This window comes from Apium graveolens, chromosome 11, assembly GCF_009905375.1.
Source record: "Apium graveolens cultivar Ventura chromosome 11, ASM990537v1, whole genome shotgun sequence".
Classification (NCBI taxonomy): Eukaryota; Viridiplantae; Streptophyta; class Magnoliopsida; order Apiales; family Apiaceae; genus Apium; species Apium graveolens.
Window position 1 is genome coordinate 48,425,526 of NC_133657.1, and position 14,103 is coordinate 48,439,628.

Genomic DNA, 14,103 nt, shown 5'->3' on the forward strand with positions numbered 1-14,103 from the left:
GTGAGATCATCCAAGCCTAGTGATGCAATATAGTGGGTGTTATATTATTTTGTACTTAAATGTGGTATGTGAGCATATGTGGCTATGTGTACTAATATACTTATAAAGTGATTGTAAATATGTGTGTATATAGGCTTAAGTGCCAGTATGTTTAATTTCTGTTTACAAATAGGTTGAGTTGGTGAGAATATATTATAATGATATTATTATTATTTGTGTAGGATCTTGAGATGAGGGTAAACTTGCCATAAAAGTCGAGTAAAGCTTCCAGTTGCTCCTACCTTCCAGTCAAGTCAAGCCTTCCCAAGGTAAGTGATTCAACCAGCCTCTTTTATTTACACTGCAAGTGTGTGATAACTAGTTCATATATACGATGCGAGTATTTTAATTCACCTTGATATACATGAACCAATTGGTTTCGAATCTATATCCGTAGTATATGAAAATGACATGAACCCTCAAGTATTTATTTCAAGTAGTTTAACTTTACTTGAAGATTGCTATGCAAGTAAATCCAAAATCCTATCATGCTAGTATACCAAAGTGATTATGATGTTGAACCATGTGCAAGTTATACCCAGTAACCTTGTCTTGATACCTAAAAGTCAGTTGTTCCCTAACGATTGTTCATAATTGTTTGACAACCCTATCTTTACCCTAAAGCATGATACTCTGTTGTACCTTGAGCTGATGCCCACTTTCTCTATATTTTGATACCTAAATCTTATTTGGAACCATTAATGATCACCGTCTTTATACTTTAATACCTATGTCTTATCTGGAGCCATTACCTTGGACCTAGTTGACTTTGTTCTTTCATACTATCCGATAACCTTGCTAAATCTCACTGTCAAAATCCTTGTAAATGGGAAATCTTGCAATTTCTCTTGATAAAGTATAGTCTAGTGGATCATGGCCTTGAATTTAGTGAATCTTGTTTCCCAGTGCTTCGGAGTTAGTCTAAAACTTTATTAAAAATGTTTACTGTTTAAGTAGTTAATTAGCAATTGGCATTAGTTTTTAAAAAAATAAAAAGGTTAAGATTTGATTTCCAGTCCCAAAGGGGACAAATATTTTCTTAAATAGTGGATCTGAACTGAGACGCGAGTCCTTTCCGCACATAAATTGTAGGCTTAAAAGTTTCCTAGGGATCCCATTAATGTTCTAGAACCCAGCGAGGTTCGGGATTACTTCACGGCTGATTACCGGCTGTAATCTGTAGCGTCATAAAATGGTTTTTGATAAAGAAATGGTTTTGGAAATGTTTTGATACAAATAAATGATGCCATCATCCAAAAGTTTATCTCTTGTTATTAATAATTTTCCTTTACATTGTTATTCTTTCATTTTGTTTATGAAATATATTGTATAGAACTTGTTGAGCATTTGGCTTACTACTTGCGTTCACCCTGATATTACAGCTAGCAGCTATGGTTAGGTTCAAGCAGAAAACACGTAAGACTTGTGATGCCGATGCGTATGTTCGAGCTCAGGTAGAATAAGAGATAGCTTTGTGTGAGGACTCGATATAAAAAAAATCAGGTTGTAATAGTTAATAGTGTTGGGCTGTTCCAAACCCTAAACTGTAAGATCTTGGATTCGGTTGTATTTACTTTCTTTTGTTAACTATTGTAATAAATTGAATATTATGTATGGTTAAGTTGGGGGTGTGACATATATGATACTACTCCACAAATATATACAAACTAAATACCGAACACTAAACCAAGATTTGCTTACATACTCAAACCATTATACCCTATACATTGAAAAACCAAATCCTTATATCTTTGAAACTTTGATTCTTTTGTTATCCACCAGTTGATAGCCATTCTTCGGAATTGCTATTTTGTTTCCTTGTGAAGACTGAGACCCCTCTCATGATTAAATATTACATGTTGATTAGGATTCTTTTTATTACTTTACATTGTTTATTTTGTTATTGTGATAGAATTGGATTGTTTTATAAAATTATGGACGAGATTCGTGGTCAGACCAGATTCGTGGTCAACTTAGGCCAATGTGTGCCTTGGATCCAGTAATTAGAGCAGAGCTCTGTGCCTTACTTGGGGTTAGTGCGTGACTGATCAGCAGCCTAACCTTGGTTTTTAAAATGAAAAGATAATATCCAATTCTAATTCATTATTCGTTGTTCACTTGATACCTTAAATCATTTCACTTGATCATTATTTATTCTCAGTATTGTCAATGTGACTTGCTGAGCTAGTTAGCTCATTTGTGCAATTTTTTTATATTCTTTTCTAGTTAAGAAGGAACCTATTGATAGCGCAGATCCCCAATCCAGTGCGAGAGCTAGGATTCCAGGTTGATCGGAATAAGCTAGTTAAAGGCTTTTGGAATAGTTTAAGTTTGTGAAGTTGTAATAATGTTAATTATGTAGTTGTAAGTTGAATAGATGGGATTTGGGAGTTTGTAATATAAGTGTGTATGTGTGTCTTGTGTGCATACTTTAACCTGTTGCGATCCATGGTAGCTGGTAAGTAGGGTCACTGCATAATATTATTCACTTTATTATTGTTATAAGCAGGTTAATTAAAGGGTGTGTGTGTATGTGAACCCCAAACTTCTGACCCGGGTTTGGAGGGCGTCACAGGTTTGGTATCAGAGCTACAGGTTATAAGTCACTAACACAAGCCTAGATTAACGGGAATGGGTAGAGGGTTAGGATTAGAAGTAAGAAATAGAAAGATAGAACGTCAAGAGGTTGAGTGCGACTATATAGCAGGTACTAGTATGATTTACGTGATGGTCCGAGATTCTTATTCTTGTGATATGACTTTCAGATAGCATAGATGGCAGATTCCATAATTCCAGTACCATCTGCTCATTCGGAGCCTTCAGTAGGAGGACTATCAGCTGATCCGCGTCCTGTTTTTCCACCGGTGTTGGCTATACTACTTCCTGGTATGACAGAGGTTGTACCACTACGAGCTATTCCACCTCCTGGTATGAGGCCACCTATCCGAGGACCCCCACCTGCTGGTTCGGATTCTACTGGGCATTCTGTTATAGGATTACCATTTCAGTTTACTCCATATCATGTTCCTTATTTCCGGTATGAGGCTCTTCTTTTGGAGCGTGAGACCTTGTTGGAACAGATTCGAGAGCTGCAGCATATCATCAGGACTACAGATGTTGATCGTAGTGTGAGGGAGCTTCGAGAGGAGATTCATGTGACACGCAGGATTCTTGAGGCCAGATTGCATGGAGCTACATGTAAGTATGCAGGCCCTGATGCTCTTATGGGATGGGCCAGAGAGGTGATGGAGGAACTTGGGAGGCTTGGTGGACCCGAGTTTCCTTGGAGCTAGAGACATAGACACTGAGACGGGAGATGCTGAGCAGTGCTGTTGTTTAGTATGTACAGTAGTATGTAGTATGTATCAGTAGACTTTTGGGTTGTATTTATAGACTAGATCTACTGCCTAGTGAGTAGGTTTGTTGTACCCTTTTTCTTTTACTTTTGAAGTGTTTTAACGCTTGTACCACTTAAAACTTTTGATCTATATATATCAGTACCTTTTCCTTTCCAGCATTGTCATTTACATTACTGTATCTGTTTTATTTTACTTTACTTATTGCACCATTTATACCTCTCGTGATATCATGTACCCTATTCCTTTAACTGTTTACATTCTATAAAGAAGCATGCAATTTACTTAGTTCAACTGTTACAACTGTTTTTAAAAAAAAAAGAGATTTGTCAGTTTTACGAAACTTTTCTTTTATATAAAAGATTTGATTTAAAGGCTAAATAAGTTGTTTGATTCTTTACAGAAAATGCCTCCCGGAAGAAATACCTGCACCAACACCCAGAATGAAGAAACCAACAACAACAACCAAGATAACACTAACGAGAATGCAAACCCAGGACCCATAGACCCAGCAGTAGCCCAGATTCTTCAGATCTTGGCTAAAAAAACTGTTCACCTAACTCAACAACAACAAAGACAGACTAATCCCCAGGTAACTTTCAAAACTTTTTAAGCGGTAAACCCACCAGAATTCAAGGGTTCCTTAGATCCAATTGAAGCGAATGTTTGGTTAAAGGAAATAGAGAAGTCGTTTGCTCTAGTTAAGGTAAAGGAAGAATAGAAGGTTGAGTTTGCAAGTTATTATTTGAAGAATGAGGCCACCTATTGGTGGGAAACTGTGAAAACATTGGAAGGTACAGATGTTATTACTTGGGAAAGGTTCAAAGAATTATTTCTAGAAAAATATTTTCCTCAGTTTGTTCAGGACCAGATGGAGTTGAAGTTTTTGGAGCTAAAGGAAGGAAGTATGTCTGTAGCTGATTATGAGAGTAAATTTGAGGAATTATCAAGATTTGTGCCATCATATGTGGACACTGACAGGAAGAAGGCCAAGAGATTCCAGCAAGGTCTGAAGCCATGGATCAGAGGGAAGGTAGCCATATTTGAATTGGATACCTATGCAGGAGTTGTACAGAAGGCCATGATTGCAGAAACTGAGAGTGAGATGTCACAGAAAGAAAAGGAAAGTAAGAAGAGGAAGTCTGAAGGGAATGAAGGATAGTCACAACCAGGGAAGTTTCCAAATTCCAATAGGGGAAAGTTTCAGCCAGGGGGAAATTTTAATTTCAAGAAACAGAATATAGGCGACGGAGGTCAAGGCAACCGTCCAGTCAATGTGAACTAGCCGAATCAGCTAAGGTTAACTTTTCCAGATTATTACGTGTGTGAGAAGAAATATGGAGGAGTTTGTAATAAGTTGAATATAGTTTGTTTCAAGTGTAATCAGAAAGGGCACTATTCAAGAGAGTGCCGCAACCAGCCAGCAAGAGAGCAAGTGAGCAAAGATCAGCCTACCCGGAATCCAGCAAGCAAGGTTCAAGCAGTTGGATTTACATTTTTTAAATGTGGAAAGCCAGGACACATAGCCAGGGACTTCAAGACACCAACCCCAGTCAATAATGCATTGAGAATTGTGGGATCTACTCCAGCAGTGAATGAGACTCCAAGGGCTAGAGTTTTTGATATGTTAGTAAAGGATGTTATCCAGGATACCGATGTCATGGCAGGTACGCTTAATGTGAATTCTTTATGTGCCAAAGTGGTAATAGATTCGGGAGCAACTCGATCGTTTATTTCTCAAGATTTTGTTAGTAAGTTAAATTGTCCAGTTAAGTATTTAAATGAAATAATGACTGTGGAATTAGCAAATCAAGAACGTATATCTGTTAATCAAGTTTGTGGGAATTATGAAATTGAGATTTCTGGTATTAAGTTCTGTGTGGATTTGATACTATTTAAGCTAGGAGAGTTTGACGTTATCTTAGGAATGGATTGGTTATCTAAGTACGAGGCACAAATAGACTGTCATAATAAGAAGGTAATTGTAAAGACGCCAGATGAAAGAATGGTAACATTTAAGGGCCTGAAGCAAGTAAGGAAGTTCTTAACAATGATCCAAGCTAAAAGATTACTACGACAAGGATGCGAGCATTTCATTGCATATGTAATGGATAGAAATCAGGAGCCATCAAAACTTGAAGATATCCCAGTAGTCAATAAATATCCAGACGTGTTTCCCGATGAGTTACCAGGACTTCCTCCAGACAGAGAAATTGAGTTTGCGATCGACTTAGCACATGGAACGGAACTAGTATCCTAGGCCCCATATAGAATGGCGCCCGTCGAGATGAAGGAACTAGCAAAACAATTGCAAGAGTTGTTAGAGAAAAGAGTAATTAGACCCAGTGTATCCCCGTGGGGTGCACCGGTGCTATTTGTCAAGAAGAAGGATGGAAGCATGAGACTGTGCATCGATTATCGGGAGCTCAACAAGCTTACAATCAAGAACAAGTATCCGTTACCTCGAATTGATGATTTGTTTGACCAATTGAAATGAGCCAAGTACTTCTCTAAGATAAATTTGAGATCGGGATATCACCAACTAAAGATTAAGCCAAAGGATATACCAAAGACAGCTTTCAGAACAAGGTACGGACATTATGAATTTTTAGTGATGTCTTTTGGATTAACCAATGCCCCGGCAGCATTCATGGACTTGATGAACAGAAATTTCAAGGAATACTTGGAAAAGTTTGTTATTGTGTTTATAGATGATATTTTGATTTATTCAAAGGCAGAAGAGGATCATGCAGAACATTTGAGGACAGCTTTGGAGATTTTGAGGAAGAAAAAGTTATATGCTAAATTCTCGAAGTGTGAGTTTTGGCTACAGGAAGTTCAGTTCTTAGGACACATAATCAGTAATGAAGGGATCAAAGTGGACCCAACGAAGATTGAAGCAATTACAAATTAGGAAAGGCCGAGAACACCAACAGAGGTAAGAAGTTTCTTGGGATTAGCGGGATATTATCGCCGATTTGTTCAAAATTTCTCAAGGATTACAACACCATTGACAAAGCTTACACGAAAGAATGAAAAGTTTGTATGGAATGACAAATATGAAGAAAGTTTTCAGGAATTGAAGCAAAAATTAATTACAGCACCTGTTTTGTCACTTCCAGATGACCAAGGGAATTTCGTAATCTATAGTGATGCTTCTCATAAAGGACTAGGATGTGTTTTGATGCAGCACGATAGGGTTATTGCGTATGCGTCAAGGCAATTGAAACCACACGAACAAAAATATCCTACTCATGATTTGGAGCTAGCAGCCATAGTATTCGCTTTAAAGATTTAGAGACATTATCTATATGGAGAAAAATGTGAGATTTATACGGATCACAAAAGCTTGAAGTATATATTCACACAAAAGGAGCTAAATATGAGACAAAGAAGATGGTTAGAGTTGATTAAGGATTACGACTGCACGATTAACTATCATCCCGGTAAATCAAATATTGTGGCGGACGCATTAAGTCGGAAAGAAAAGTTAAATGTATTATCGGTACCCGAAGAAATATACAAGGAATTTCAGAAACTGGAATTGGAAATCAGAGTTTGCAAGCCTGATGAAGCGAAAATGTATAGTATGACTTTCCAGCCGGAGTTGTTAGAAAAGATAAGGAAGTGTCAAGAGGAGATAATGAATCAGGACATTAATCGTTTGGTAGGTGAGGAATTGTGCACGCTAAAGGACGATCAAGGTATTCTTAGGTTTTCTTCTAGAATTTGGATTCCACCAGTAACGGAGTTAAAGAATGAAATTTTACAGGAAGCTCATATTTCAAAGTATTTAATCCATCCCGAGAGTACAAAGATGTATAGGGATTTAAAGGAAAATTACTGGTGGCCAGATATGAAGAGAGAGATTGCAGAATGGGTTAGTAAATGTTATACATTTCAGAGGGTTAAGGCAGAGCACCAGAGATCGAGTGGATTGTTGCAGCCATTAGAGATTCCAGAATGAAAATGGGAGCATATAGTTGTGGATTTTATAGTCGGATTACCAAGGACAAAAGCAAATCATGATGCCATTTGGGTTATAGTGGACAGACTTACCAAGTCAGCTCATTTCCTGCCTATAAATGAAATATTTTCATAAGAGAAGTTAGTCCATATGTACCTGAAAGAAATCGTAGTTCGTCATGGAGTTCCTGTATCCATCGTATCCGATCGAGATCCGAGATTTAATTTGAGATTTTGGAAGAGTTTTCAAGAATGTTTGGGAACGAGACTGAATATGAGTACGGCTTACCATCCACAGACGGACGTCCAGAGTGAAAGAACAATCCAGACAATCGAAGACATGTTACGTGTTTGTGCTATTGATTTTAAAGGAAGTTGGGATGAGCATTTACCCTTGATAGAATTTGCTTACAACAACAGCTATCATGCCAGTATTGGGATGCCACCCTATGAAGCTCTTTATGGACGTAAATGTCGATCTCCCGTATATTGGGATGAAGTAGGAGAACGCAAAATACTTGGACCTAAATTGGTACAACAGACGAAAGAAATTGTTGAAGTTCTCCAGAAAAGATTAATAGCAGCACAAGACCGTCAAAGGAAGTACGCAGATCAATCAAGGAAAGATATGGAATTCGAAGAAAGAAATCTAGTATTGCTGAAAGTGTCGCCATAGAAGGGATTGACAAGATTTGGGAAGAAAGGAAAACGGAGCCCTAGATATATCGGACCTTTTGAGATTCTAAAGCGTGTTGGCAAAGTAGCTTAAAAGTTGGCGTTACCCCCGCACATGGAGCACATTCACAATATTTTTCACGTATTGATGCTTAAGAATTATAATCCAGACTCCAGGCATGTAATTGAATACGAACCAATAGAACTTCAAGCAGATTTGTCGTATGTGGAGAGTCTGATAGAGATTCTAGAAGAAAGAGAGAAAGTGTTAAGAAATAAAGTGGTAAAGTTGGTAAGAGTACTGTGGAGAAACCCAAAGGTTGAAGAATCAAACTGGGAGTTAGAAAGTGATATGAGAGAAAAGTACCCTCATTTGTTTTCTTAGGAGATTCTGAGGACAGAATCCTTTTAAGGGGGAAGGATGTAATATCTGGGATATATCGTGTAATTATTTTTGCTAATAAATAAATATTCTGTATGTTCAGTAGTTAATTCTGTGAATTACTTGTTAAGTGGTATATGTGTTTGGATGTTTAAAAATAATATAAATAATATAGATAATTGTCATATCTTCCTATTTATTTTTATGTTGATTTATGATTTTATAGGAAATTTATGGATTTAATAGATTCTTTTTCCGAGTATTTATAAATTATTTTATTTAATCGAGAACCAGCCGACTTCACCCGTTTTTACCTTTTTACAACCCGAAACTCTCCCGAGAACTCCTTCCTAACCTAATTGTAATATTCCGAGCATTTTCCATGTTTTGACTTTTTCGATCCAGCGTACGGTTTGTCCTCTACGGGTCCCGGCGCAATATTTTTGATACAAAATTAATTTCGGTAAATCAATAAAACTCGTATTTTTGATAAACGGGATCTTCTTATTAAACTATTATAATTATCACCTCGTAATACGTGTAACCAGGCGCTGAGACCAAGACCGCAGTATACATTGTACAGATTTTGATAATTATCTCGAAAACCGGTATTGTTTGGATCTGTTTTTATAAATAAACGTACTATTTTATATCCGAAACGATCCAACGGAGTATTAATTTTCTGTAAATATAAATACCCCTTATCGTAATTTATTTCGTATAGAAAATTATTTGCAATCAGTAAAATCTTTATAAAAAAGAGAAAATACTATATTTATAAACTGTTCTTCGTAATCAAACCTAAATCCGGAGGCGTTATCGATATCGGATTGAGGCGTGCATATACTCGAATCGAAGCCTGAAAAATATCCTATCTGATTCAGCCATAAATTTAAACCCATAATCAAAGGTTAATTCTTATTTAGGGATTGAGGCGTGCATGTTCTAAATCTTTTCTTCTTGATCATTTTGGTATGTCATATGATCGATTTGGAGTTCAATAACATGTTCAAATTAGGGTTTGATTCTCGAATTGTATAATTAGGGTTTATATTCATTTGAATGTTCTTAATTGAATTTGGGGATTTCTTATTTAGGGATTTATAGATTTTCTAGAGGGGTGGGTTGTGTTCCTTATGAAATTTGCAATTGATTCGTATAAGTCTTGCAAATTGACGAGGCCTGTAGAGGGACGTGTTGTGAATTGAAGTTTTCGTCGGTGTTCTTGGGAGTTTTGGCCGGATTTCTATCTCCAGCTATTGTTTGGTTCGATTGTGGCTTGATTTGAACTCTGGGAACGATTTAGAATGAAAACCCCGTTTGAATTGCACGAAACCATGTTGTTTTTGCTCAAATCAGGGCTCGCCGAAGTTGTTTTCCGTTCGCCGGATTCCGGGTTCATAAAGAACCCGTTTCTGTTCTTGGCGACCCGAAATCCAACCCGGTTTTGATCCAGAATTTTGTAAAAATCAATTCTTGATTCCTATTTTTACAGTTTAGTCCCCCAGGGTTTTCAAACTTTGAAAATATTTGATTTATGTTTAAAAACCTTTTAAAAATTGGATTTCTTTTATAAATTCATTTCCAAAATTGATTTTTATTTTCAAAAATTCCAAAAATCATTATTTTTAATTCCAAAATTCATTTTTAATTTGAAAATAAATCTCAATTATCTAATTAATTAATTTTAATTAATAATTAATTGATTAATTGATCAATTAATTTAAATATTAATTGATTAATTAGTTTAATTATTTATTAATTGACTTTAATTGATTATTTTTGATTTAATTATTTTAAAATGATTTAAAAGTCCTGAAAAATAGTTTTGAGCTTTAAAAGGTTATTTTAAATTATTTTCAAGGCTCGGTAATTATTATAAAATTATTTTAGAGTCAGATTTGAGTAATCAGACTCTGTTTATTACCCAAAATTGATCCAACGACCTGTTTTGACTCCGAAAGACTGTTTATGACCCGAGACCTCTCTAGAAATGGAATTTCATTAGTTATTTGACGTGCTATGTGTTATATGTGACCTGTTTGTTAGACTATTGACCTATATGTTCGGTGTTTATTTATTTTTAGCATAACTTTCAATCCGTTAATCGGATTTGGGTAAAACGAGGGGTAGATAGAAGTGTATACCGAATAGAATCATATGAGTTGATTACTGATGGATACTTATAGTATACAAACAGAAAAGGCCAGGTGTAGGAAAGGAAAGCAAGTAGTCGAGGAGGAAGAGATTGTGATTGAAAGTTAGTGAAATATAGCAGACTAATACCAAGCAAGTGTTCTGAACTTTCTTGAGATATATTATGAATAGTTGATAGTTTTATTTTATATTGCTAGTGCTTTGAAGCTCTGAACCCTGAACCTTGATTTCCAGTTATTGATCTTTGAACCATAAACCTTATTCTTTCTGAACCATTGATTTTGACACCCGAATACGAACCACATATATATGATACTACTCCACAAATACATACAAACTAAGTACCGAACACTGAACCAAGATTTGCTTACATACTCAAACCATTATACCCTATGCATTGAAAAACCAAATCCTTATATCTTTGAAACTTTAATTCTTTTGTTATCCACCAGTTGATAGCCATTCTTCGGAATTGCTATTTTATTTCCTTGTGAAGACTGAGACTCCTCTCATGATTAAATATTCCATGTTGATTAGGATTATGTTTATTGCTTTACATTGTTTATTTTATTATTGTGATAGAATTGAATTGTTTTATAAAATTATGGACCAGATTCGTGGTCAGACCAGATTCGTGTGTGCCTTGGATCCAGTAATTGGAGCAGAGATGTGTACCTTGCTCGGGGTTAGTGCGTGACTGATCAGTAGCCTAACCTTGGTTTTTAAAATTAAAATATAATATCCAATTCTAATTCATTATTTGTTATTCACTTGATACCTTAAATCATTTCACTTGATCATTATTTATTCTCAGTATTGTCAATGTGACTTGCTGAGCTAGTTAGCTCATTTATGTGATTTTGTTTATATTTTTTTCCAGTTAAGAAGGAACCTGTTGGTAGCGCGGATCCCCAATCAAGTGCGAGAGCTAGGATTCCAGGTTGATCGGAATAAGCTAGCTAAAGGCTTTTGGAATAGTTTAAGTTTGTGAAGTTGTAATAATGTTAATTATGTAGTTATAAGTTAAATAGTTGAGATTTGAGCGTTTGTAATATAAGTGTGTATGTGTGGCTTGTGTGCATACTTTAACCTGTTGCGAACCATGATAGCTGGTAAGTAGGGTCACTGCATATTATTATTCACTTTATTATTTTTATAAGCAGGTTAATTAAAGGGTGTGTGTATATGTGGACCCCAAACTTCTGACCCGGGTTAACGGGCTCGTAAGAGAAATCTGGATTGGGCCGAGGAGGAAGTTGTATTGGATCGAAGGGAAATTTTGACAAAGAGAAAGTAGAAGAAGAAGATAAAGTCGAGGAACCTGCTTTAATAGAGATGGGTGATCAAGCAGAAATTCTTAAGGCTTTGATGGACTATTCTCAACCTCAGATCAATGATATTCAGTCAAGCATCATCAGACCAGCCATCTCAGCTAACACCTTTGAGATCAAGTTGAGCACGATTCAGATGATACAGAACTCAGTTCAGTTTGGGGGTTCTCCTACAAAAGACCCCAACATGCACATCAGGGATTTCATCGAGATCTGCGACACTTTCAAGTTCCACAATGTGACTCAAGATGTTATCAAGCTGCGACTCTTCCCATTCTCTCTGAGGGATAAAGCGAAGTACTGGTTACATTCTCTACCACCGGGGTCTATCACCAAATGGGAGGATCTTGCGCAAAAGTGTCTCACTAAAGTATTTCCTATGGCGAAGACTGCTGCAATCAGGAATGCTCTTACTCAGTTTGCGCAACAAACTGTAGAATCTCTATGTGAGGCTTGGGATCGATATAAGGAGATGCTAAGGAAGTTCCCACATCATGGCATACCTGATTGAATGATTATAAACTATTTCTATAATGGTTTAGGCGCACAATCTAGACCTATGCTCGATGCAGCATCTGGTGGAGCCTTATGGGCCAAAAGCTATAATGAAGCTTATGAGTTGATTTATCTAATGGAAACTAATGAATACCAGAATCCGACATAAAGAATGTTGCAAGGCAAAGTAGAAGGAATTCTGGAAGTGGATATAGCTACTGCTATAACTGCTCAACTTCAAGCTTTGACGATGAAAGTGGACTCTTTGGCTAATTATGGAGTTAATCAAATCACTAGTGTTTGTGAGCTTTGTGTGGGGGCACATAAAACTGAGCAGTGTGCTATTTCTAGCAAATCAACTCAATTTGTGAGCAACTTTCAGAGATCACATCAACAAGCTCCAGCCACTTATCATCCCAATAACCGAAATCATCCTAACTTTAGCTGGAGCAATAATTAGAATGCGGTGCAACAATCTTATCAGCCATACACATCAAAACAGTATAACCCTCTAGGTTTTTAACAACCGCAATATGCCCCTAGGCAACAACTTCAACTTAAGCAAGTACCGCAAGCTAATGAAAAATCTGAATTGGAGGAGTTGAGGCTCATGTGCAAGAGCCAAGTTATTTCTATCAAGACCTTGGAGAATCAGATTGGGAAAATTGCTAATGAATTACTGAATCGTCAACCTGGCACGCTTCCGAGTGATACTGAAGTGCCAGGCAAGAAGGAAGCCAAGGAGCATGTTAAGGCAATTATATTGAGGTTTGGTAAGGTTGCAAATCCTGAAAAAGCTAAGACTCCAGAATCTGAAGTTGAGGCTGAAGAAGAAGAATTGTAAAAGGAAGCAGAAGTGGAACCAAGGAAGACTACTTTTAAGCACACTCCTCATGAGGGTAATACAGGGGAGAAACAGATCTATTCTCCACCTCCTTTTCCTAAGAGGCTGCAGAAAAAAAAGCTGGATAAGCAGTTTGTGAAGTTTCTGGAGGTGTTCAAGAAATGTCACATCAATATACCTTTCATTGAAGCTCTTAGGTTGGAAGAGCTGAAAAGTTCTCCAATGCACCTCAAGCCATCTATTGAGGAAGCTCCTACTCTTGAGCTTAAGCCGTTACCTGATCATTTGAGGTATGCGTTCTTAGGTGATGCATCTACTTTGCCTGTTATTATTGCATCTGACCTTTCAGGTAGCGACGAGGAGAAGCTTTTGGGAATTCTTAGAGAATTCAAATCGGCAATTGGTTGGACTATAGTAGATATCAAGGGAATCAACCCTTCTTATTGCATGCACAAAATTCTGCTAGAGGAAGGAAGCAAGCCTACTGTTGAGCAAAAGAGAAGGGTAAATCTGATCATGAAAGAGGTTGTGAAGAAGGAAATCTTCAAGTGGCTAGATGCAGGGATAATCTATCCTATTTCTGACAGTTCATGGCTGAGCCCAGTTTAGTGTGTGCCAAAGAAATGTGGTATCACTGTGGTAGCAAATGAGAAGAATAAGCTTATTCCTACACGAACAGTCACGGGGTGGAGAGTTTGCACGGATTATAGGGAGCTGGACAAGGCTACAAGAAATGATCATTTTCCTCTTCCTTTCATTGATCAGATGCTTGATAGATTGGCTGGGCATGATTACTACTGTCTTCTGGATGGCTATTCAGGATATAATCAGATTTGTATCGGTCCAGAAGATCAAGAG

The 14,103-nt window shown here is 36.9% G+C and overlaps 1 non-coding gene across 1 annotated transcript; it reads right to left on the bottom strand.

Moving 5' to 3' along the window:
* Positions 1–12,300: 12,300 nt before the first annotated feature.
* On the bottom strand, positions 12,301–12,407 carry LOC141699400 (small nucleolar RNA R71). Its single transcript, XR_012565866.1, has one exon. It is a non-coding gene; the product is annotated as a small nucleolar RNA R71 (small nucleolar RNA).
* Positions 12,408–14,103: the final 1,696 nt, after the last annotated feature.